At 45.1% G+C, this 25694-nt stretch overlaps 2 protein-coding genes across 11 annotated transcripts in view; both read right to left on the bottom strand.

Moving 5' to 3' along the window:
- The window catches only part of MRAP2 (melanocortin 2 receptor accessory protein 2), a 133479-nt gene that overhangs the window by 95455 nt on the left and 12330 nt on the right, over window positions 1–25694 (bottom strand). The window contains exon 1 of one of the 6 annotated variants that reach the window (XM_003816393.5): window positions 19961–20258. The exons of 1 other annotated variant lie outside the window; for it this stretch is intronic. The gene's annotated coding sequence lies outside the window, so the exon portion shown is untranslated. Of the gene's footprint in view, window positions 1–19611; window positions 19756–19960; window positions 20259–25694 lie in introns of those variants that run through there. 4 more of the 6 variants (XM_055113932.2, XM_063605404.1, XM_014345413.4 and 1 more) reach the window with 4 other exon arrangements.
- LOC100977566 (cytochrome b5 reductase 4) overlaps window positions 22018–25694 on the bottom strand; it is a 173723-nt gene continuing 170046 nt past the window's right edge. For 2 of the 5 annotated variants that reach the window (XR_008625689.2, XR_008625692.2), the window contains one exon: window positions 22019–22441. The gene's annotated coding sequence lies outside the window, so the exon portion shown is untranslated. Of the gene's footprint in view, window positions 22442–25694 lie in introns of all 5 variants that reach the window. The other 3 variants (XR_008625693.2, XR_008625690.2, XR_008625691.2) reach the window with 3 other exon arrangements.

The following is a 25694-nucleotide window of genomic DNA, read 5'->3' as shown; positions in this document are numbered from 1 at the left end:
CTGGTCTTTTATAGAAAAAGTTTGCCAATCGCTGCTCTAGAGCCCTGAAAAATCTGAGCTTCAGTTTTCCCACTAGTAACATGAAGATGATTATGGTACCCACTTCATGGAGTTGCTATAAAAATTAAATGTGATGTTGCATGAAAAATTAAGAAAAATATTAGCAGGCAGCACAACTATTATTAATTAGAAATGCTGATCTTGAATAGAAAAGCCTCGCTTTGTTCTTCAGACACACCCAACTCCCTGCTCAGCCAATTCTTATCAAATGCACCAAGTGTTAATTGATTGATTCAAGCAATCTACCTGCCTCAGCCTCCAGAGTGTTGGGATTACAACTGTGAGCCACGGTGCCTAGACAAATAAATAAAACTATGACAAAAAATTACTTAAAGGCGTTTAGATCATTTAAAAGTTAAAATGATCAACATTTACATCCTGGGATTCATGCTATTCTACCAACTCAAAAATAAAATGATAAACTTTCTCTCCTTTTTTTCTTTATTAAGGAAAATAAGATGAAGTCTGGTTTGATCATATCATTTTTAGTAGAAATCAACATTACAGCTACTATAATAGCAGAGCAGAGGGAGGGACTAAACTTCATCTGGAATAGAAAAATAGGGAAAAGTACTTAAAGGAATAAAGAAAATAAAGATGGAGGGTGTTGTCTATTCAGCACACCACAGAACCGAGAGCTGTTCTCCCACGGCCACGCAGTTCTCAATGTCAGCACACAGTGGGGACCCCCATTTGTGGCTACCAGGGTCCACAAGACCAGTCAGAAAGCAGCAGTAACACCACCCTCATGGGGCCGGTCAGTGTGTAAGAGTTAACTGTAAGGAATATCAACCACTCACCCTACAATAGAGACATGCCTTCTTTTACTCCCCCTTACACTATTCCCTTTCATCTAAATGAACTATTTAGGGATGGATTACTAAAGGGCATTACCAAAGGGTAATGAAAGCTACATGTGCAAAAGCCCTGAAGGTGGGAAGAGAGGAGCAAAGTTCTGACAACCACTGAGAGACAAGAATGAGTGAATACCAGAGCCAGCCTACAGGAGGTTCTCATTCTGCAGAATGAAATGTGACACCAGCTCTCCCCAGGCAGCCACCAGTTGCCTGGGTAGCCTTCAAACAAAAGGAGGGGCATTTGTCTCCACTGCCTCTTTCCTCTCACTTCTTGAATCCCAAAGATAGCTTTGGAGGACAGAACCTCTGACCTCTTCTTTAAAGCAGTCACCTAGTGCCCTTGAAAAAGTCCACAAGGCATTATTTTTTCATGCAAGCCTCAAATTAATCAGCTTAGGCCATCAGATGTACAAAGACCAACAACAAACATACGGCAGTGCTAGGGAAGTGTTCTGTGTTGTCCCCATTACCAAGCCCAGCAATGACTCTCCAAGCTTTGCTGAAACATAAGCTGGGAACTGTCAGCATGTCCAAGTAGCAGCCCCCAGAGTCTGCTATTCCCACCACAGTGTGCATGATCTCGGCCATCCACGCAGTGAGGGAGGCAGCCTGGGCCTGAGCCTCACTCCCTGGGGTGCTGACAGGCCGGCAGCTGCTCTCTCTTGAACACAACAGCAGGAAGCAGCAGCTCCACAGGCAGCTGCTCTCTGTATGGCTGCCACTCCTGAGAACCACCCTCTCCGCACCGAGATTTTCTTAATGTCAGATTTCTTTATAAAATTAGAGTCATGAAAAATAACTTCTTTGACAGGAAACATATCCTAAACAAGCTTCCAGGAGCATGAGGGAGAGACTAAACTGCTCTTTTGAACAGCTGAAAGCATCATTGCCAACAAAAGCAAAAATGAAGATTAGGACTGCATCCCAAAGCTAGCCCTGAAAGGAAGCTTACCTTTTCCAGGTGTGCACAGGGTAGTGTGGCCCAGGCCAGCCCATTGTTGGGGAAGAGGGGAGATCACAAACCCAAACAGAGAAAGCATGGTGAGCAGGCCCAGACATCTCTCATTAAACTATCACCCCTTCTCCAACCCACATTCCCATCACTTTCATCCCTTCTTTGGACTATCCAATCTTTCCTGTTCCAACCCAGGTTCCCACACCACTCCTGGGCACTCTCTTTTCCTCCCCGCTCCCCTTTTTTTGAGACAAGGTCTTACTCTATTGCCCAGGTAGGAATGCAATGGTATGATCACAGTTCACTGCAGCATTGACCTCCCTAGCTGAAACGATCCTCCTGCCCCAGCCTCCCAAAGTGCTGAGATTACATGCATGAGCCACCACACCTGGCCTCTTTTCCTTCTTTTATTTTGAGGCGAGTCTTGCTCTGTCACCCAGGCTGGAGTGCAGTGGTGCAATCTCTGCTCACTGCCACCTCTGCCTCCTGAGTTCAAGTGATTCTCCTGCCTCAGCCTCCCAAGAAACCGGGACTCCAGGCACATGCCACCAGATCCAGCTAATTTTTGTATTTTTGGTGTAGACAGGGTTTTGCCATGTTGGCCAGGCTGGTCTACAAACTCCTGACCTCAGGTGATCTGCCTGCCTGGGCCTCCTAAAGTGCTAGGATTATAGGTGTAGTCACCGTGCCCAGCCCTCTCTACCTTCTTAAAAATGGATCAAGCAATTCTCTCCACCTCCCTGAATTTGAGGAGATGTACTCAGACACAGAACTTCTCAAAGAGTGAATAAATGTCTTTGTGTCAATATCCCTGGTGGATTACGATGGTATGCATGTTAAGGGGGCTGCTTCTTTGGAGTTAGACACTTTTTTTCCATGTTAAGGGGTAAACATCAGCAGATGAGTTTTACAAGTGACCACCAACCCAGGCACAGGACTAGCACATTAAGAAGAAATCCAAAAGGTGCCAGAAACCCTGAAAAATGAGCATGCCCCCACACAAACATGCACACACCTGACAGCGCAGCTACTAAGGCATTCCAAGAAACTGCCAGCCAGTGCCACAAATCCAAAGACCTATGCTGACCAGTTTGTACAGGGGAAGACCTAATGGCCAGTCAGATGATCAAAGTTCCCAATTGCCATGACTCTCTCACCTTCCTCTTCAATCCTCAAACTCCAAAAGTAGGCATGCCACCCAGGACCACCAACCTCTGATCTGGCCCAGGCCAGAAAGGTCTTTTCAGTTACCTGTTCTTATCCTTCTTCCTCTTACTTCCAGGAATGACTGTCCCCCGCACAACACAGAGAAGTCACCCTTGTGACTCATAACGCTCTCTCTCCTCCAGCAAGGAGACTTGAGAAACCAAAGATAAAGCTCAGCCACGCTGCACTTTGGTGGCTGATGATCCCAAGGTGGGAACTTCAGAATCGCAACTTTAGAAGCTTAATTTCCTCCTTGCACAGAACAATGGTGCACCCAGCTTACCCGTGTCTAGGGTAGGGCCACACAGAAAATGAGAGACTTCAAGGTTATGAATCACACTCTGAGCCAGCTGGATCTTCTTAAAGCATCTCTATAAGGCAATGCCTCCCAGCAAGGGATCATGCTTGACCCTCTCAATCAAAGCTGCCACAGTGTCCTCCCAGGTCAGTACTTTAAAAAACAGTAACATGGTGTTATTGTCAAGTTTACTTCTGCTTTTTATAGAGTCTGCGTGAACCATCACCTTCTACTGGCACTTCCCACTTAATTCCCAGGTCTGCTGATTCTTTTTCTGTGAATCCATTTTAAGTCAGTGATGCCTTTCCTGGGGCGTGGATTTTTCTCTCCTCCAATTAAAGAAAAAAGGTCATGCTTCCAGGACTTTGTAGTCTTCTCCTCCTCACGACTATTTTGACTCGAGTATGACTCTTACTTTTGAAGTCTGATGCTCTGGCCACTCAATTCAGTCTAGAGACATTACACGCACGTATGCACACACACACACACACACACACGAATGCACGCACGCTGGGCTCTTCCTTTTCAAATGGACATACTTCCCACATTTCTCTACACTGCCAAGTTTTATGCCATTCTCTAGTGTATCCTAGAAAGTACTCAATTACCCAGCAGTCCTCAAAAAATGGCGACTGACAGCTAACAAGAGAATTCAGGATGTATCTATTTCCTGCCTATCCCTACTTCTCCTGTGCACATAAGCAACTTGTTTCCAGCAGCAAAACAGCGAACAAAAAGTGTTCCCAAGCCTGAAGATTTCTTCCATCTTAACATAAAAATCAATGCCAATAGAAGATCAACTTCCAAAAACAGAAAAGGGACTTAATATTTTACACTGATAGATATTCAGTCACCACCTGAAATAAAGAATTGCTTAATTAAGAAGTGGGCACCCTTCTTTCACCAGCTGGTGTCTCAAAGGGGACAAGCAGTTTGGATTCATAAATCTACATCTTCCTGTTATGCCCTGGGCACCTATATAGTAGTAAACAGGCTAGTAAGTTTTTTTTTTTTCTGAGATGGAGTCTCCCTCTGTCGCCCAGGCTGAAGTGCAGTGGTGTAATCTTGGCTCACTGCAACCTCCGCCTCCTGGGTTCAAGCGATTCTCCTGCCTCAGCCTCCCTAGTAGCTGGGATTACAGGTGTGCACCACCATGCCTGGCTAAGTTTTGTGCTTTTAGTAGAGAAGGGGTTTCACCATGTTGGCAAGGTTGGTCTCAAACTCCTGACCTCAGGCGATCCGACTGCCTCTGCCTCCCAAAGTGCTGGGATTACAGACATGAGCCACCGTACCCAGCCAGAAGTAATTTTTAAAGTGAGTGTTTCCTGGCTCTGTAGTACTCCACAGACTAGTCCCATTCTAATAGACTTCAGCTGGACATCAAGAATTTCATGTTACACACCAGGAAAGAAGCTGTGAAGTCTCCATCTGGAGAAAATTTCCAGAGAAGAGAAGAGGCATGGCCCTGAGATGCGACTGCACCTCCGCCCCTGGCTCTACAGATTCAGGGAGCTGAATTTTCAGTTTTCCAGAGATGAGAAAGCCCTTATGGACTCAGTCATGCTAATCAAGCATAGCAGAATTATTTATAATGAGCATATCCATTTGTTGAATTAGGAAAACAATGGCCAAGCTGACCACAGCACATGTTTTACGTGGTCTGGGAAACAAAATTTAAGATCAGAAGATTAGCTGGTGAATGTAGAATCAGGACAAGGGAGTTATAATAATACAACAAAACAGGACCCTAATGCTCCACCCCACTACATGTGTGTTAACGTGTTAGACTGCCATCCTTTATTCCAGTGTCAATGGTTGCCACCACAACATGCTATCATGGTTGAGTTGGGTTCCCCATCACAGGAAAGGCATAGGCTTAACTCTCGCCTTTTCTAGACCTTGCTTTTCTTGGTCTGTACTTCAAAAAATTCTAGGCAAGTTGAGGGCATCAGTAGAATACCAAGCCAGCCACTTTTATTACAGTTAGGTTTTCTGGGTTCCCATGACTATTTTATTTTTGCTCTATTTCTAAACTGTTAGGAAAAGCATGCTTTAAATTACTAGTGTCAAGTCAAAGAATCAACTATCAAAAAGAAATGCTTCATAATGAGATACCACTACACACCCTATTAAGATGGCAATTATCAAAAATCAGAAAATAAGTGTTGGTGAAGCTATAGAGAAACTGGAACGCTTGTGCACTGCTGGTAGGAAAGTAAAAAGGTACAGCCACTGTGGAAGACAGTATAGCAGTTTCTCAAAAATTTAAACATGGAATAACCATATGATATAGCAATTCTAATTCTGGATATATATACAAAAGAACCGAAAGCAGAGACTTGAACAGATATTTATACACACCTATGTTCATAACAGTATTATTTACAATAGCCAAAAGGTCAAAACAACCCAAGTGTCTAATCACAGATGAATGATAAACAAAATGTTGTATATACAATGCAATATTAAGCCTTAAAAAGCAATGAAGTTCTGAAACATGCCACAACATTGATGAACGTTGAAAACATTATGCTAAATGAAATAAGCCAGTTACAAAGGGACAAATATTGCATGATTCTACATATATGAGGGTACCTAGAATAGCCAGATTCCTAGAGACAGCAAGTATTGGGTTGGTGCAAACATAATTGTGGTTTTTGCAAATACTTTTAACGGCAAAAACCACGATTACTTTTGCACCAACCTAACAGAATGGTGGTTATCAGGAGCTAAGGGTAGGGAAATGGGAAATTGTTATTTACCAGTAAAAGAGTTTCAGTTTGAGATAATGAAAAAGTTCTGGAAATGGATAGTTGTAAATGGTTGTACAACAATGTAAATATATTTAATGCCACTGAACTGTACATTCAAAAATGGTACATTTTATGTTATGCATTTTTAACCAAAATACAAAAAACTTCTAATATTGTTTATAGTTTTTTTTTTTTTTTTTAGGCTAGGCTTGGTGGATCATGCCTGTAATCCCAGTACTTTGGGAAGCCAAGGCAGGTGGATTGCTTTGAGTCCAGGAGTTCGAGACCAGCCTGGTCAACCTGGCAAAACCCCGTCTCTACTAAAAATACAAAAATTAGCCGGGCATGGTGGTGCATGCCTGTAATCCTAGCTACTTGAGAGGCTGAGGCACAAGAATTGCTTGAACCTGGGAGGCAGAGACTGCAGTGAGCTGAGATCATGCCACTGTACTCCAGCTTGGGTGACAGAGCAAAATCCTGTCTCAAAAATAAATAAATTAATTAATTAAATAATACAAATAATTTTTTAAAAAATAATAAGAAGCAGTGCTTCCAAATCACAGCACTTGAGGGGAGGGTAATGAGAACTCTCTAAAGCAAAAGAAAACCCCAGAGGATGACAGAGGGTGCTGAGACATCTGAGCACCCCTCCCTGTGTGGATCCTTCCTCCCTGGTCCACCTTCAAGGATCCAGCTTTGCTCTTTTCAGCAGCCCTGTGGGGATTCCCTTTCATGTAAAAGGAACACTCCCTCTAAGCTGTGAGGAATCATCCCTTTCAACCCCTGACAGAGTCATAGACAGGTGGGAGAATATGTGTGCTTTGCCAGCTCATGGTCCTCTCACCCTGACCAGTCCTGGAAACACACTAGCCACTTCCCAAATTCTCCTTTTTTTTTTTTTTTTTGAGATGGAGTCTCGCTCTGTTGCCCAGGCTGGAGTGCAGTGGCGTGATCTCAGCTCACTGCAACCTCCACCTCCTGGGTTCAAGTGATTCTCCTGCCTCAGCCTCCTGAGTAGCTGAGAAAACAGGTGCGTGCCACCACGCCCAACTAATTTTTTCTACTTTTAGCAGAGATGGGGTTTCACCGTGTTAGCCAGGATGGTCCCCATCTCCTGACCTGGTGGTCTGCCTGCCTTGGCCTCCCAAAGTGCTGGGATTACAGACATGAGCCACCGCACCCAGCCAAATTCTCCTTTTTATAAGCTTTACCTTCTGTTGTACCTGTCATTAGCCCAATTCATTTCAGGAGAAGTCCACTACAAATTATCATTCCAAAGCTTTCGGGTCCTTCTCATGGATTACATTGAAAATTAGCAGCTTCCCAACGACAAAAAGGAAGCACCTTAATTTCATTAAACTGGTTCCATCCAGTCTCTGGGGAATGTTTTCTAGAGACCAGCCAGTTTTCATGGACCTGGAATACAGAGTTGCCAGCATTTTTATTTTGCAAAGTAAAGAAAATTTTAAAAAAACAACTATTATTAACAATTATCATTTTGTAGACAGTTATCTTAAACACCCTCTAAGTAGAGAAGATATAATTTCACAATAAAGGCAGTCCTCTGCAAGACAGGAGGGCTAGCAGTCTGACATCAATATTTTCACAGCAAGCAGACACTTCCACGGTGGTTCGCATGACACTGCCTCTGTCTACTGCATTCACATAAGAGCTACCTATTATGGCTGAAATACTCACCCCCTTTACAAACAAAGGAAAAGAACCAGAAGGGATGTAGTGAAAGTCCTTCCAGATCTATGATTCTGTAACTTAACGAAATACCAAGTTGCTTTTCACTTGTATTACAAACTCAGTGGTCTCTATCTATTTGTATTACGGGTGTGTATGTGTGTTCACATGCATGTGAAAGCACACACGTGAACATACACATTGTGTGTGTGTGTCTGTATATACTTTTTTTTTTTTTGAGACAGTCTTGCTCCTCACACAGGCTGGAGTGTGGTGGCGTGATCTCGGCTCAATGCAACCTCTGCCTCCTGGGTTCAAGCCATTCTCATGCTTCAGCCTCCTGAGTAGCTGGGATTACAGACGTGCACTACCACGCCCAGCTAATTTTTGTATTTTTAGGAGAGACGGGGTTTCACCATGTTGGACAGGCTGGTCTCAAACTCCTGGCCTCAAGCGATTCACCCACCCTGGCCTCCCAAAGTGCTAGAATCACAGGTGTAAGCCACTGTGCCCAGCCTGTGTGTATATATATATATTTTTTCAGGCTTCTTCATTTTCAATGAAGGGTGACGGCTTGGGGCAGGTCATTCGTGGAGGTGGCTCCAGAGCACAGAGGTCTTGGGGGCAGGCTTGCCTACTCCAGGGCCTTCATAAGGGTTTCAGTGCAGATTTGGATCTCTGCCCTCGCAGCCTCATCAGCTGTACCTGACAGCTCCACCAACACCTTATTCAAGTTCATCTTGGCTGCCCGATGTCCAGCATGTCCAGCGTCACTATCATCATTCATTGTGTATATATATAAAGTCATTCCTTAGCATCTGTGGGGGCTTGGTTCCAGGACCTCTCAGATACCAAAATCCAGAGATTCTCAAGTCCCTAGTATAAAATGGTGTAGTATTTGCATAGAACCTATGCACAGCCTCTGGTATACTTTAAATAATCTCTAGATTACTTATAATACCTAATACAATATAAATGCTATGTAAATAGTTGCTATCCTGTATTATTAAGGGAATAAATTACAAGGAAAAAAAGTCTGTGCATGTTCAGAATCCTTTTTCTGTTCAAATCTAGTCAACTATCCTTTTCTTGTTTAAATATTTTCCATCCACAATTGGCTAAATCCATGGATGTGGAACCCACGGGTGTGGAGCCCCGACTGTACTACAATGTGAATAAGGTGCTGTATGCACTGAATTGTGTCCCCACACCCAACATCCATATGTTGAAGCCCTAGCACCCAGTATCTCAGAATGTGACTATATTTGGACATAGGGCCTTTAAAGGGGTAATTAAGTTAAAATGAGGCCCTCATTCATTCTGAAGAATATCTTCGTAAGAAGAGGAGATTAGGACACACAGAGAAAGGCATCAGGGGAGCCCATGCACAGAGGGACAACTGTGTGAAGAGGCAACAAGAGGGCAGCGGCTACAAGCCAAGGAGGGAGGCCTGGAGCAGAGCTTCCCTTATGGCCATCAGAGGAAACCTACATGTGACCAGCACCTTGATCTTGGACTTCCAGTCCCCAGAACTGTGAGAAAATAAATTCCTTTGGGAGGCCAAAGCAGGTGGATCACCTGAGGTCGGGAGTTCAAGACCAGCCTGACCAACATGGAGAAACCCCGTCTCTACTAAAAATACAAAAATTAGCCAGGTGTGGTGGCGCATGCCTTTAATCCCAGCTACTTGGGAGGCTTAGGCAGGAGAATCACTTGAACCTGGGAGGCGGAGGTTGCGGTGAGCCGAGATCGTGCCATTGCACTCCAGCCTGGGCAACAAGAGCGAAACTCTGTCTCAAAAAAAGAAAACAGAAAATAAACTCCTGCAGGTTAAGCTACCCAGTCTGTGGTATTTTGTTATGGCAGCCCGAGGAAATTAATATAGGTGCTGAAACTAATTTGGAGAAAACAATGTTCTCTTTGGTGAACTAATTAAACTGTCCTAGGAAGTCCATTAAAAATGACTTACTTTGTACCAATCACTCTAACTATAACTAAAAAATAAATACATTTTTGAAAAGAAAACATTTACAAAACGTCATTAATCTATCCCACTACATGCCGTCTTCAGCAAACACATCTACTAAGTTCTCATAAATATGCCCTTCACAGAGAAAGAGCACTAGTTTTGAACACAGTAAAATTATTATGAGTCCATTCAGATCAACAAGGATATTTTAAACACTGTTACTTAACCATGAAAGATTTAGTAGAAGTCAAAAAGTCAAGGACTGTGGACTGTGGACTGTGCTCTTAAAGAATTCAGGCTTGTATTTCAAACTATCCTCTCCCACACAATGAACTTCATTCTTTCAAATACACCCACCCACCCACTCACCCCACACCCCTCACCCCCCCCATACACACACAGCTTAAGGGACAACACAAAAGCCTGAAGACATAGACAGTAGAAACAACAGGGTCATTAAAAAAGGGAGGGCTCATGATGGTACAGGAACCTGCAGCGGGGGAACCCTCAAAATGGTCCTCTGAGCTTTTGCCCATTCAGTTCCACCTGCAAGCTGGACTTCCTCTCCCTCCTTTCCAGATTCCTGTCTACCCTTGAGGGTAGGGACCAGATACTACCTCCTCCAAGGAGATCTCTCCAACTATTTCACTACATGAGGATCTCTCTCTTCTCTTAAATCCCATTATGTGGATTATCTGAATCTCTCATTTTAGTAGCAAGAACGTATACATCAGACTCCCCAAAGACTAGACTTGGCCTCTCACTGAGTCCTCATACTGTTTTATATAGCTGCTATTCTAAAACGGCCTGACCAAGTGAATTAAAACTTTAAAGATTTTAAACTTTCAAATTAGACCATTTTAAGAATACCAGGGAATCAACCACTCTTTAAGTTCTAATTAGTGGAGTTATTGAAAGAGTTGGCACAATAAGACTAAGAAGAGAGACTGGCCGTGTCTTAAATCACTGTGAGGATGACTTGCCAAACAAGACTACTTTGTATTTTTGGCTTGTGGTATCTGTCTCCAAACAGCACACACCATATCACACACTATTTATTATGGTCCTGAGCTGAACCATTCTTTTAGCAAACAAGTGAAAAGGAGAGGTACCAGGTATTTCCAGCTCTGTTCCACAGAAATGGAAATGTAAGCTAAAGCAGTGGTTTATTTAAGAGCTTGAGACAGAGCAGTAGAAAAGCTGAACTTTCTAATGACCATCTTATCTTCTGAGGCCTGGGCTCTTAAACTAGGATGTGTGGCTCTTGTGGTTTCTCCACCTACTGCACCCACTGCAACCTCAGGACAATCAATTACAAGCAAACCAGAGCTTGGGGTGAAAGGGCAGTGCAGGCTCAAGGCACCCCATAGCCTCCTCATCTTTCAGGGAGGCGCCTGGCCAGAAAAGAGGAGCTTTATAAAGTGAGGGCAAGAATATAGTGTCCCTCAGCTTGCCTAGGTCTAAGGGTCCCAAATAGTCCCCAGAGTCTCAGGGCATACCTGGTTCATCTTCCTGGAGCATCAATAATACAAGACCTGGAGGATTATGTTTTATATTAAATAAGTGCAGATATGTTACAGAGTAAACTGTAAGAACCAAATAAACGTTTGCTCCTGCCACCTTTGGCCTCTGCTTCAGAATCCTAGAAATAAGGATTAACTCTCCTCTCCCATTGGGATAATTCAGTGGAAGTTTTTAGTCCATTCTCATACTGCCAATAAAGACATACCTGAGACTGGGTAATTTATAAAGAAAAGAGGTTTAATTGATTCACAGTTCAATATGGCTAAGGAGGCCTCAGGAAACTTACAGTCATGGTGGAAAGGGAAGCAAACACATCCTTCTTCACATGGCAGCAGCAAGAAGTGTCAGCAAAAGGGGGAAAGCCCCTTATAAAACCATCAGCTCTCATGAGAACTCACTCACTATCAGGAGAACAGCATGGGGATAACTGCCCCCATGATTCAATTACCTCCCACCAGGTCCCTCCCACAACACATGGGGATTATGAGCACTACAGTTCAAGATGAGATGGGTGGGGACACAAAACCTAACCATATCCTTACACTCTTGACCCCTCCCAAATCTCATATCCTCACATTTCAAAACACAATCATGCCTTCTCAACAGTTCCCCAAAGTCTTAACTCATTCCAGCATTAACTCAAAAGTCCAAGTCCAAAGTCTCACCTGAGACAAGGCAAGTCCTGCCTATCAGTCTGTAAAATAAAAAACAAGTTAGTTACTTCCTAGATACAATGGGAGTACAGGCATTGGGTAAATACAACTGTTCCAAATGGGAGAAATTGGCCAAAACAAAGGGGCTACAGGCCCCATGCAAGTCTGAAATCCAATAAAGCAGTAATTAAATCTTAAAGCTCTGAAATAATCTCCTTTGACTCTATATCTCAGATTCAGGTCATGCTTATGCAAGAGGTGGGCTCCCATAGCCTTGGGCAGCTTCACCCCTGTGGCTTTGTAGGGTACAGCCCCCTCCTGGCTGCCTTCACAGCTGGCATTGAGTGTCTGTGGCTTTTCCAGGTGCATGGGGCAAGCTATCAGTGGATCCACCATTCTGGCGACTGGAGGACAGTGGCCCTCTTCTCAGAATTCCACTAGGCAGTGCCCCCGTGAAGACTCTGTGTGAGGGCTCTGACTCCACATTCCCCTTCTGCGTTGCCCTAACAGAGGTTCTCCATGAGGGCTCTGTCCCTGCAGCACACTTCTGGCTGGACATCCAGGCATTTCTATATATCCTCTGTAATCTAGGTGGAGGTTCCCAAACCTCAATTCTTGACCTCTGTTTACCCATAGGCTCAACACCGAATGGAAGCTGCCAAGGCTTAGGGCTTAAACCCTTTGAAACTACAGCCTGAGCTATACCTTGGCCCCTTTGTATACCTTGGCCCCTTTTAGCCATGGCTGCAATGACTAGGATGCAGGGCACGAAGTCTCTAGACTGCACGCAGCAGGGGGGGCCCAGCCCACAAAACCATTTTTTCTTCCTAGGCCTCCAGGCCATGGATGGGAGGAGCTGCTGCAAAGGTCTCTGACATGCCCTGGAGACATTTTCCCCATTGTCTTGGCAATCAACATTTGGCTCCTTGTTACTTATGCAAATTTCTGCAGCTGGCTTGAATTTCTCCCAGAAAATGAGTTTTTCTTTTCTACCACATTGTCAGGTTGCAATTTTTCCAAAACTTTTATGCTCTGTCACCTCTTGAACACTTTGCTGCTTAGGAATTTCTTCTACCAGGTACCCTAAATCATCTCTCTGATGATCCACAGATCTCTAGGGCAGGGTAAAATGTCACCAGTCTCTTTGCTAAACCATAGCAAGAGTCACCTTTGCTCCAGTTACCAACAAATTCCTCATCTCTATCTGAGACCACCTCAGCCTGGACTTCATTGTCCATATCACTATCAGTATTTGGTCAAAGCCATTCGGCAAGTCTCTAGGAAGTTCCAAACTTTCCCACATTTTCCTGTCTTCTTCTGAGCCCTCTACATCCCCAGGAAATTCCAAACTTGCCCACATTTTCCTGTCTTCTTCTGAGCCTTCCAAACTGTTCCAACCTCTGCCCATTACCCAGTTCCAAAGTCGCTTCCACATTTTCTGGTATCTTTAATAGTAACTCCCCACTACCTCAGTACCAATTTATGGTGTTAGTCCATTCTCATGCTGCCAATAAAGACATACCTGAGACTGGGTAATTTACAAAGGAAAGAGGTTTAATTGACTCACAGCTCCGCAGGGCTAGGGAGGCCTCAGGAAACTTACAATCATGGCAGAAGGGGAAGCAAACACATCCTTCTTTACATAGCGGCAGCAAGGAGAAGTCAGAGTGAAGAGAGGGAAAGCCTCTTATGAAACCATCAGGTCTCATGAAAACTCATGAAGGCAACCGACCCCCTGATTCAATTACCTCCCAGTGGGTCCCTCCCACGACACATGGGGATTATGGGAATTCAGTTCAAGATGAGATTTAGGCGGGGATACAGCCAAACCATATCACACTGGTAGGAATATGGTGTAGGTTTTATATTATATAGTTGATCTTAAATTTGTTTCTTTCTCTCCCTTGTTTCTTTTTTTCCCCACAGAAGATAGAATTATATTTCCTGAAATAATCTATACAAAGGTTTGTAGAAAGATAGAAACCGTTTACAACAACATTCTCTCACTCAGCTCCTAATTTTTCTCTCTTGTTAAACCAGGCAACTTCAAAACTAATCCTTAAGAAGCCCCTCCCTCAGCCTGCTCTGCCTTCTAGTGATTGTTGTTTTTGCTATTACCAAGGACATGCAAGAGGAAAACAAATGCACCTTGCAGGAGAATTATTTGAAGCTTACAAACTATTTTCACTTGAAGGGTTATGAAATTTTACTAACGTTCTCTAGTGAGGCAAAAATTACACAGGTCTTGATAACAGAAACATGAGCAACAATTAAACTCAGATTTTAACATATATAATTTTAGCATCTCATAAAGCTAGTCTCAACTTCTGCTTTTTTACCTCATATCTCAACAATACTATAAGGGACTGCAGAATCATGATTGCAAGGAAAATGCATAGTTTCCCCCTCTCCAATAGGACTAAGCACTTCTCATACTCCAGTCAAGCAAAAAAATCACTTTGTACCCTGACATGAAGCAAAAATAACATGATCGTCCTGCCTGAAAGTTGGTCTCCAAAATAAAACTTCAAACACATCTCATTCCCTTAAAGAAATCATTTTTTCCCTTGATTGTTTGCTATGCTGATGTCTGAAAACAAGTCACGACTTTTAGGAATAGATAATTGTGTAAGCAAGTTGTTTTTAGTCATGAACACCAGACTAATGTAAATGGAGAACTTTGGTAATTTGGTGGAATATTTTCTTTCAAGTATTTATTGTGATTTTATTTGATAAGCCAGTCTTATAAAGCCTGACTCCCTTGCACTCTGGGGAAGTAAACATTTTCTTTCCTTTTCTAACTGCTTCTGCCTCTAAGGCTTCCTTTGTCAAAAGTAAATGTAACAATAAACACAGATTGCTACTCTACTTAATTTTAACCCAAGCATATGTTACCTACTCTGAGCTAGCACAACTTGTGGGGCCTGCTCAAATGTCAACTGTATTTTGGTTTTCTATTGCGCCTCAAAATACACTCAAGGGATTCATCTTCCCTGTCCTCAAGCAAATACTTGAGTAGATCCCATGATGTTTCTGCTCATGCAACAATTTCAAAGTCCCAAAAGAGGCCAGTCACAGTGGCTCACAATTGTAATCCTAGCACTTCGGGATGTGGAGGCAGGAGGATCACTTGAGCCCAGGAATGCAAGACCCGCCTGGGCAACATAGCAAAACCACGTCTCTACAAAAAAATTTTTTTTAATTAGCTGGGCATGGTGTTCTGTGCCTGTAGTCCCAGCTACTTGAGAGACTGAGATGGGAGGATCACTTAAGCCCAAGAGGTTGAGGCTGCAGTGAGCTGTGATCATGCCACTGCACTCCAGCCTGGGCAACAGACAGAGTGAGACTTTGCCTCAAATGAATAAATAAATAAATAAGAAATATAAAAACCTAAAAGAATTAAAATGTCTAATCTTTGGAAACAAAAGAAACTCTGACCCATTATAACACAAATCTGCCCTATTTCTGCAATGTCCTGCTGCATGCTGGTCTCCTGCTGGGGTTGGGGGAAGGTAAGCTTCTTTTCTATTTCTCCACCATCCACTCAACTGCTAGCTAGTTTCACATCACTCCAAGATCAAAGCAGGAGGACAGGACTGAATTAACTATCTTCATACCTCACATGGGTGTGTTAGTAATACTCACCTTCCTTCAGCTGGCTGCTCATTCCTACTTCTGCTGCCAGGTGCCCTCGCCCTTAGGCCAGCCCCTTCCTCCCATGTGGCCCCATCTGGCTCCCAGATCATCTTCAGACATCCTTTGCCCAACAAACTCTGGGAAGGTGAGCGATCCAGCCACCCAGGCCCCTGTGTGAGCCCCAAATGCAAGAAGCACATGGACAGCTCAACTCACCCTCAAATGGCCCCATTGAGAGGTGACAACATGCTAGCAGCCCTCGCTCACTCTCAGCACCTCCTCAGCAGTGTCTGCTCTGGCCATGCTTGAGGAGCCCTTCAGCACACCGCTGCATTGTGGGAGCCCCTCTCTGGGCTGGCCGAGGCTGGAGCCGGCTCCCTCTGCTTGCGGGGAGGTGTGGAGGGAGAGACAGGGACAGGAACCCGGGCTGTGTGCGGCGCTCCTGGGCCAGCGTGAGTTCTAGGTGGGCGCAGACTCAGTGGGCCCCACCAGCCCTGGGCAGTGAGGGGCTTAGCACCCAGGCCAGCAGCTGCAGAAGGGGCGCCAGGTCCCCCAGCACTGCCAGCCTGCCTGCACCGCACTCAAATTCTCACTGGGCCTCAGCCACCTCCCCGTGGGGCAGAGCTCAGGACCTGCAGCCTGCCATGCCAGAGCCCAGCCCCCCACCCCCCACCCCGTGGTGGGCTCCCGCACTGCCCGAGCCTCCCCAACGGGTGCCGCCACCTGCTCCATGGTGCCCGGTCCCATCAACCGCCCAAGGGCTGAGGAGTGCAGGTTTGTGGCACGGGACTGGTGGGCAGCTCCGCCCATGGCCCTGGCACGGGATCCACTAGGCAAAGCCAGCTGGGCTCCTGAATCAGGTGGGGAGTTGGAGAACTTTTATGTCTAGTTGGAGGATTGTATATGCACCAATCAGCACTCTGTGTCTAGCTCGGGGTTCATGGATGCACCAATCAGCACTCTGTATCTAGCTAATCTGGTGGAGACTTGGAGAACTTTTATGTCTAGCTAAAGGATTGTAAACACACCAGTCAGCAATCTGTGTCTAGCTCAAGGTTTGTAATCACGCCAATCAACACTCTGTGTCTAGCTCAAGGTTTGTAAACGCAACAATCAGTGCTCTGTGTCTAGCTAATCTAGTGGGGACTTGGAGAACTTTTATGTCTAGCTGGAAGATTGTAAATACACCAATCAGCACTCTTTGTCTAGCTCGGGGTTCATGGATGCACCAATCAGCACTCTGTGTCTAGCTCAAGGTTTGTAAATGCACCAATCAGCACCCTTTGTCTAGCTCAAAGTTTGTAAACACACCAATCAGTGCTCTGTGTCTAGTTAATCTAGTGGGGACTTGGAGAACTTTTTTGTCTAGCTGGAGGATTGTAAATACACCAATCAGCACTCTGTGTCTAGCTCAGGGATTGTAAATGCACTAATCAGCACCCTGTCAAAACGGACCAATCAGCTCTCTGTGAAACAGACCAATCAGTTCTCTGTAAAATAGACCAATCAGCAGGATGTGGGTGGGGTCAGATAAGGGAATAAAAGCAGGCTACTGGAGCCAGCAGCGGCAAGGCGCTCAGGTCCCCTTCCACATTGTGGAAGCTTTGCTCTTTCGCTCTTTGCAATAAATCTTGCTGCTGCTCACTCTTTGGGTCTGCACTGCCTTTATGAGCTGTAACACTCACCATGAAGGTCTGCAGCTTCACTCCTGAAGCCAGCGAGACCACAAACCCACCAGAAGGAAGAAACTCCGAACACGTCCAAACGTCAGAAGGAGCAAACTCGGAACACACCATCTTTAAGAACTGTTAACACTCACCGCAAGGGTCCGTGGCTTCATTCTTGAAGTCAGTGAGACCAAGAACCCACCAATTTCGGATACACCATCACTAGCTTTGGGATGAAGGAAGTAAATCTATTCAACAAGGCCTCCTTGCTCAACCCTCATATTATTTTTCATTTTGTTTATTAAAACATTTCTTCATATTCCTTTGCATGATGAACCCTCATACTCTTGAAGTAACCAGTGGGTTCAAGAGTTATGGAGAGGTTCTCATATATCTACCTTGATATTTCATTTAGGAAAAAAAGCCAAAATAAGAAAAATTAAAAAAAAAAAAGACTAGACAGAAAATGGCACAATGAGGCATTATCTGGTAATCTTCCAAATATCATAGCTTGGTATAATAATAGTTCCTTAAATATATTACACAAACATCATAAGAATATTGTTCTTCCAATATTTTTTGTACTCCAAGTAATGAAAACATTTCCCTTGAAAGCTAAAAAGGACAGATGTGATATTCTCTTTATACAATTTGAACTAATTTAATATGTTTGATAAAAGTTATCTATGAACTGTGACTATCAAAAAAGGTCACAGATAAATAATTCAGAGATGAATTCTGATTGGCAAAATACCTCAGCATCTGGGGGCCAACAGAAATGGGGAGGAGGAAGCGAACACCTTTCCAGAATATGTTGATGACATAATCTACAAGGTAAAAGAAGATGACCCCCACTGTGACCAGAATGGGGCTAGCTCAGAAGGCTGAAAGGGGGCAGCTAGCGATGGGTATGAACACTCACGCAGAGGCAGCAGGATCAGCAACGCAGAACAGGACACATGCATCACCAGCGCGCGCTTCACAAAACAGTACTTAACCTTGCTCCTGCAATGCACTCTGATATCGTATCTTTCTTTCTCTTGGCTTTCATGTTTTAAAAACCGCTATTTGCAACTCACTAAACTGATCATTAGCCTAATGAGTCACAGCCCACATTTGAAGACAATGGATACAGCATACCCTGATCTATATCCCAGTAGATTGCTAGAAAAGGGAAGGGAGTTGGTTTGGCTAAGTATTTGTAAATGCTTCCCTAGGTAGTTTTGAGCTATCTTAAAGAATTTGTTCTAGAATGTTGCCAGGATTCAATGTTTCCCTCTTTTGAAAAGTCTCCTGGGTCCGTTCTCGTCTCTCATACCTGCACAAAGATGACTGTAACCGCTTTCACTATTCTAGGATGTCTGCCATTTGGGTTTTGAACAATCCAGTCCAGTTTCGGGCTTCCAGACCCTCTTTAGGGTTTAGGCTGGCCTCACTTTGAAAAGAAAGATACAGACTGGAAGCAACTCTTCCTTTTCCTATCACCTGTTAATATTATCTATTCTTCCATAAACACTGGATGATCTTCCTCATAAGAACGAAACTCCTTGTGAGTACCCCAGCTCACAGTGGCCTCTGGCTTTCCTGAACTTATCCTTGCAGGCCCACGTCACTCTCCTGCACCTGTTCTTGTCTGTGTACCCCATGCAATGTACCTAAAGGAAACTAGACTCACAGTCCTAGCTTCCAGACCCCTACTCCCCACTATTACTTAACTGGGGCAGTCACCTTGGAAAACGTATTTAATATCGCAATCTAATTTTCTCTACCTGCAAACTGAAAATACTACTGTTTACTTTTGGGGTTTTCGTAAGAATTAATTTATGCATAAGAGTTCCCTTCTCTCGTCTCCCTGGACACATTCCCTCAAGCTTCCTTTGCCTTCAAAACACCAGAGTGTTTCACTGTTGTCAAACTAAATGCAGAGTAGTGGCTGAGATTCTGTGCCATCTAGCATGCTGTGGAAACCACAACGCCTCCAAACAGGTTTCTGCAGAGACTACTCTTTGCCTTCCTCAATTAATTACACAGAAAGAATGGGAAAGGCACGGGGCACGGGGCGCGGGGCGGGCGGGGGGAGCGGGGGCGGGTTGCGGGGTGGGGCGGCGGGGAAAGTGTAAAACCCCTATTTCCCTCTAATCAGTAACATGACCTGCGAGCAGGCTCCCCAGTCCAAACAAAATGAATGAGCAACTGTCAAGCCAGGCATCATCTGAGAACCCTGCCCAGTGCATGGAGGCGCGCCCGGGGCCAGGAGCCAGCACATTTCCCCAGCCCAGGGGGGCTCTCTCAGTTGCAGGGCACCAAGGCGGCAGGAGGGCCGCAGCAAGGAAAGTTTTCTCACCAGCGGGAAAGGGTGTGCCTCGGCCGCTGGGGCCCAGCGGAGGGGAGGAAGCCCACCCAAGCCCCGAGCGCCGCAGCTTCCAGGCTTTTCGGACGCCCAGCGGCGTCCACACGCACATCAAAGGGCTGCCGGGAAGGTTTTAAACTTGGTGCTCTCCACGGGGTCCACACTCTTCCCGTGGGCGTCCTCACACCCCATTTCTCCTCCTCCCACCCCATTCTCTAGCCCCTCTAAACTAAAGACTGCCCCCAAACCCAAGCAAGCCCTGCCTTGACCAAAGCTGCACGCGCCCCGCACCCAGCGCCCGGGCTTTGCTCGGCCCTGGGCGCCCTGTCCCGCCCGCAGTTACCGGCTGGCTAGCCCCGGCCCGCGGGCTCGGCCCTGGTTCCGGCTCCTGGCTCCTCCGAGGTGCGCGAGCGCCGCCGCCGCCGCCGCCTCCCACCGCCCAGGGCCAGGCGAGTAGCTCCTAGATCCGAGGTGCGGCGGAGACGCGCGCTCCCGACCGGCAGCGGAGGCGACGCGGGGCGCTGGAGCCGGGGCTGCAGCGCGGAAGCCGCCTCCCCAGCGCGAGAGCCGCCTCCCCAGCGCGAGAGCCGCCTCCCCAGCGCGAGAGCCGCCTCCCCAGCGGGAGGCCGCCTTGGCCAAGAGGAGGTGAACTTTGCAGATCCCTTTCCTGCTCACTTTGCCCCTCCGAGTCCGGGTCAGAGCCTGAGTCAGAGAATTCTTTGCCATCCCGGGCTCTGCAGTGGGTCCCTCGGGTCAACTTTGGGTAACAGGAGGAGCTCATTAGCTGAGCCAGAAGGAGTGGGGTATCATGAATCAAGGTTTGTGAAAAATCGGCAGCATTGAGTTCAAGTTCAGTAAGGCCAGAGCCCCCCGTAATGTGCTGCTTAAATTACTACCTCGATTTTAGTTTCTCTTCCTGCCCACTGGTCCAGGTGTCAAAGGGCAGTCAAACGTTCAAATGGGGTCCCAAAGGGCTAGCACTGGGCCAGCGTGGTTTGCTGCATTTATCAACTTGTCATCTAGGTTTTAAGCCCCACTTGCATTAGGTATTTGTCCTAATGCTCTTCCTCTCCTTGCCCCCCACCCCCTGACAGGGGTGGGAGTAGCATACACCCCCTGACAGGCCCCGGTGTATGATGTTCCCCTCTCTGTGTCCATGTGTTCTCACTGTTCAACTCCCACTTATGAGTGAGAACATGCTCATTTGGTTTTCTGTTCCTGTGTTAGTTTGCTGAGAATGATGGTTTCCAGCTTCATCCATGTCCCTGCAAAGGACACAAACTCATCCTTTTTTATGGCTGCATAGTATTCTATGGTGTATATGTGCCACATTTTCTTTATCCATTCTATCATTGATGGGCATTTGGAGTGAACAGGCAACCTACAGAATGGGAGAAAATTTTTGCAATCTATCCATCTGACAAAGGTCTAATATCCAGAATGTACAAGCAACTTAAACAAATTTACAAGAAGAAAACAACCCCATCAAAAAGTGGGCGAAGGATATGAACAGATACTTCTCAAAAGAAGACATTTATGCAGCCAACAAACATATGGAAAAAAGCTCATCATCACTGGTCATTAGAGAAAACCATCTTTATAGCGTGTGTATGTATCTTCTGCCTCATCCACAAGCAGTTTGATTCTAAATAACATAATTTGACAATCTGTGATAAGATTTGTTAATCATTCCCCAAGTGTCCACACCAGTTCCAGTTGCTCATTCCTATTCACAGGGATGTGATTCCTCACCCCTGCAGCAGAGCCTCTGCCAAGTGTCTTCAGGGCATTGTGAAAAAGAGTGACAGAACTGCTGCTTCTGAGGGGCTACGGTGTGAACAGGCCAGTTTCTGCCTTAGCTGTCGGCATCAGGTGGCCTTGTTCTGGGCAGAGCGTCAATGGCTCCAGACAGAAAACCAGGGCACGTTGTACTTTGTGAAAAAGGCAGGTCACTAACCCTTGGTTTCAGAAGCTGAAACTGCAGCATCTGGTGAAACAATGACATCAATAGGATGGCCAAGCCCACATTTCTCTCCTAGGTATCTCCACCTCCTCATGGTTGCATTCATTCCTGTCTTCCTTCCTCCACTGTCAGCAAAAATCTTTTGACCTTTCCTTTGTAGGAAAGGTCATTTCAAACACCACTTCTCCCAAAAAGCCTTCCTCATTGTCTCAGCTACAAACGAACTCTTAATCTAAAATCTGATACCTCTCTTATGGCACCTGACATTTCCTACTTTATTTTAAAATTTAGCCTATACTGTATACCTTAACTCCTCCATAGGCCAAATATTAATTTATATTTAATTTCTCCACAGGTCCTAGCATAATGTCTTCTACCCAGTAGACATTCAATGAGTATATTTTTACTGTTGTTGTTAATAAATTAATCTGCAAGAATACAGCTTCATTGTCTTTTAATTTTGTCTTTTCATTCCAAGATAACTCACAGAAATTTAGTGACAGGACTGAGTTATATGTAGCTATAGCTGTTGTTCATCAATATAAGTTGACAATGGTTTGTCTTGAAGGTAAATTCCATTTGCCTTATTTTGAGATTAGAAAACAGAGGCTTTAGAGTAATTTCCCTTAGGTCACAATACTAGTCTTCAAGAGAGCCAGGATTTAAACCCAGCACTGTTTGGCTCCAAAATGAGCTCACCACAAGCTCATACTTCTCCTCTTTCAGTCGTTCATTCAGGAATGCATTCATTTGATCTTTCAACAGATATTTGCAAACATTGACTGTGCTCAGCTGTGTCCCAGACACCAGGAAAATAGCAATGATTAAAACACAGTCCTTGTCCTCAAAATGCTCACAATCCTGTAGAAAGGACAAAGGTAAGGAAATAATAAAAACTTAGTATTATAAACCTTTTAGACTCATGGATGTCCTAGAGGAGCACTTGGTTTAACTTAGGTTATAGGAAGTAGGAGATGACAGTACGGATTCTCTAAGAAGATAGAATGTAATTTTAATTTTGAAGTTTTTTACAATGCTAATGAAGGAAAGCATATGGTAGACAGAGGAAAGAGCGCTTGCAAAAACACGCGTGGAAGGATACAATGCATTCAGAGAATGGCTTTGCTGATTCAAGAGGGCTGCAGCATGGTGAAAGCAGAGTTGACATGAGGCTGGAAAGGTAAGCAGGGCCAAATCACAAGAGGTGCACAGAGTAGCTTTATGAAGTTCATCACCCGCTTAATATATATAAAAATCATGGCTGTCTATGTATGTCAACTTTCCAGGGTAGAGGTTATCTAACTTTAGTCAAATTCTCAAAAAGGCTGAATGACCCAGGGCTAGGAAGTGGGGGAAGTCACTTTCCTTTCCCACAGCCTTCCATAGGTCCATGGACTTCAGGAAATCCCAAGGAATTGCAACATCAACCAGGATATGCTGGATACCTGGATTGGGGTGGGTGCAAGGCTTGCCCCTGCCAAATCACCTCCAAACATGCAGTGGCACTGACATCCCTGGGCTAGGATGGCTGGACCCTGGTCCTCCCAGCACCTGTACCCATGTGCCTTCTAAGTGTGGAAGGAAGGGGTTGCTGGGTGGCCAGAAGGCCAAGAGGCAGGGAGGCACCTGAGAGTGTGTCCCAGGAAGGTGGCAGAAAGCAGGGCCACAGAGAGCCTAAGCGCATGCTTCATTGCCTCATCTGACTTCAATTGCTGCGATGGGCTGAATGGTGTCCCCCAAAATTCGTATGTCCTAAGCCTCGGTACCTCAGAATGTGACTGTATTTGGCGATCGGGCCTTGAAAAAGGTGATTAGGTTCAATGAGATCATATGGGTGGGCCCTACCCCAATCTGACTGTTGTTATAAGAAGAGTACACACAGAGAGACACCATGGGGCATATGGATACAGAAGGACTCCGATATGAAGAGGCAGCATGGGGGTGGCTATCTGCAAGGCAGGGAGAGAGGCCTGGAACAGAGCCTTTCCTGACAGCCCTCAGAGGAAGCCTACCCTGCTGGCACTTTGCTTTTGGCCTTCATTTCCAGAATTGCGAGAAAATACATTTCTATTGGTTAAGCCACCCAGTCTGTGGTACATGGTTATGGTGGCCTGAGCAGACTGATAGACTTACAGAATACCAATTCAAATTTCAAAGAAGTTTAAGAATTCCAAGATGGCGACCACAGAGCATTAAATCCCCAGGGAGGATTTAATGCTTAACCTTCTAAGCATGGTGTCGTGTGCCACTGCACCAGTCATATGCCCATGAAGCTAGGCCTTGGGAATTGGGAAATGGAGATCTGAAGACAACTTGGGGTACATCAGTGAGGTGGTGTGATTAAAGCTGGCAGATGGGTGAAATTGCTTCTTGGAAACATAAAGTGAGAAGAGAAGAGGGCTGATGTCAGAAAGAGCAACTAGGGACATAGAGGTGAACAAGAAAAGGTGAAACCCAGTGGAGAAATGGATAATAATGTCTAAGGCCCAAGGACATGTAATTAGGAACCAAACCCCATGGGCCCTAGCATGGAGGTCATGTGGTAGGCGTTGGGACCAGGTTGCTGCTGGTTAAAGAATAGGGAGTGCAATTACAGGCTAGTCTTCTAAGCAGGCTTGGGAGGAAAGAGGAGACTGGGGCTGCTGAGGGCCCTTGTGCAGATTTATGGGAGGCAGGAGGTCAGGAGGCCTAATATCCAGCCCACACCCAGTCACCAAAGCTAAATCAGCCTGCTGGAAGGGCCAGTGGAAGGCCTTCTAACCAAGACTCCAAATAGCCTAGGCCTGAATAACAAAGCTGTAGCTGGAGCTTTTCCTGTGGATATATATATATATTTTTTTTATCTGAATCCTCTCCCTAGCTCCATGAGAGAAGCAACTGTTCTGCCTCCATGCAGCCCCCAGAACAGTGGCACATAGTAGGCACAGGAAACAAATGTTGAATAAACCCATGGGAGACAGAGTCAAGGGAAAGGTTGTGCTTGTTTTGTTTTGTCTTTATTCATTTGTTTCAGACGAGAGACATAAACATGTTTCTAGATTGAGAACAAGGATCCCAAAGGAAGGGATAAGTTTAAGATAAGAGTTGAGAAAGGAAATAATTGATGAATAAGATAATAAAGAGTAAGAGAATAAATCAAGAGAACTTCTGGAGGGGAAAAAAAAAACCTGAATTATCCTTCAGGAAATTTAATCATTTAGTCATTCAATGATGAGTATCTTGCATTGTCCTGTGCCCTTCTGGGGTTGGGGAACTGAAGGGTTGGAGGGTCAGGGTGGATACAAAAGAAAACCTAAAATATATTCCCTTTCGTTTGTTCAAGGTGACACCATCTAGTTAAGAAGTATTTTATGGAAAAAAATACACAGCAATGAAACACAGCAAGAATGTTCCCAGAAGTCTGAGTAATAAAGAAAGATTTGAAAACAGAGTGAACTGAGAAAATGCCCGGAGGCATTACAGCAGAGGTGGAGAGCAGATAGGGAAAAGGAAGTAGAGAGAAAATAAGGGAACATGAGCTCTGGCATGGTTTCTTGGCAATGGGCTGGCTGGCAGCTGGCAGCATCAGGAAAACAGGGGCTCAGTGTTGACTCAAGACCTGGGAAGCTCCATTTATTTTCCAGTTGATTAGGACCAATGCCAGCAGTCAGGCTCAGCAGGAAGCAGTAAAATCAAGACTTGTCTCAGAGAAGGACACATCCCTGATAGTTAATGTGTCTGGGCATGGAAAACCTGGCTTTTTTATAATGAGTCCAACAACAAGGCAGGACCAACTGAAGAAAGTGATGAGAAAGAAAAATTGACATTGTTTTCAGAAGTTAAAGTACACACTATGACACAGTTACCTCTCTAACTTGTTTCCTTTAGAGACGAGGATAATCTATCATCCAGTTAAATCAAAGGCAAAACCTCACACACAAAGGAACCCAGGAATTCTACTAGCTAAAGCCAACCCAGGGAGCAGCAAGTACAACTCATATCAAGGATACAGTTTCCTCCTTTTCCTCAATTAAGTTTCAGAAAATAAATAGGAGGAGTGAGTGTTCAGAAGCCCCAAGGCTTGCAAGATGTGAGGAGTGCGTGCTGCAAATGGTCACGTTCTCATCGTGAATTG

Source organism: Pan paniscus, chromosome 5 (assembly GCF_029289425.2).
Source record: "Pan paniscus chromosome 5, NHGRI_mPanPan1-v2.0_pri, whole genome shotgun sequence".
Lineage (NCBI taxonomy): Eukaryota > Metazoa > Chordata > Mammalia > Primates > Hominidae > Pan > Pan paniscus.
Note: the sequence above shows the minus strand (reverse complement) of the source record. Positions and strands in the feature narration are given on the sequence as shown.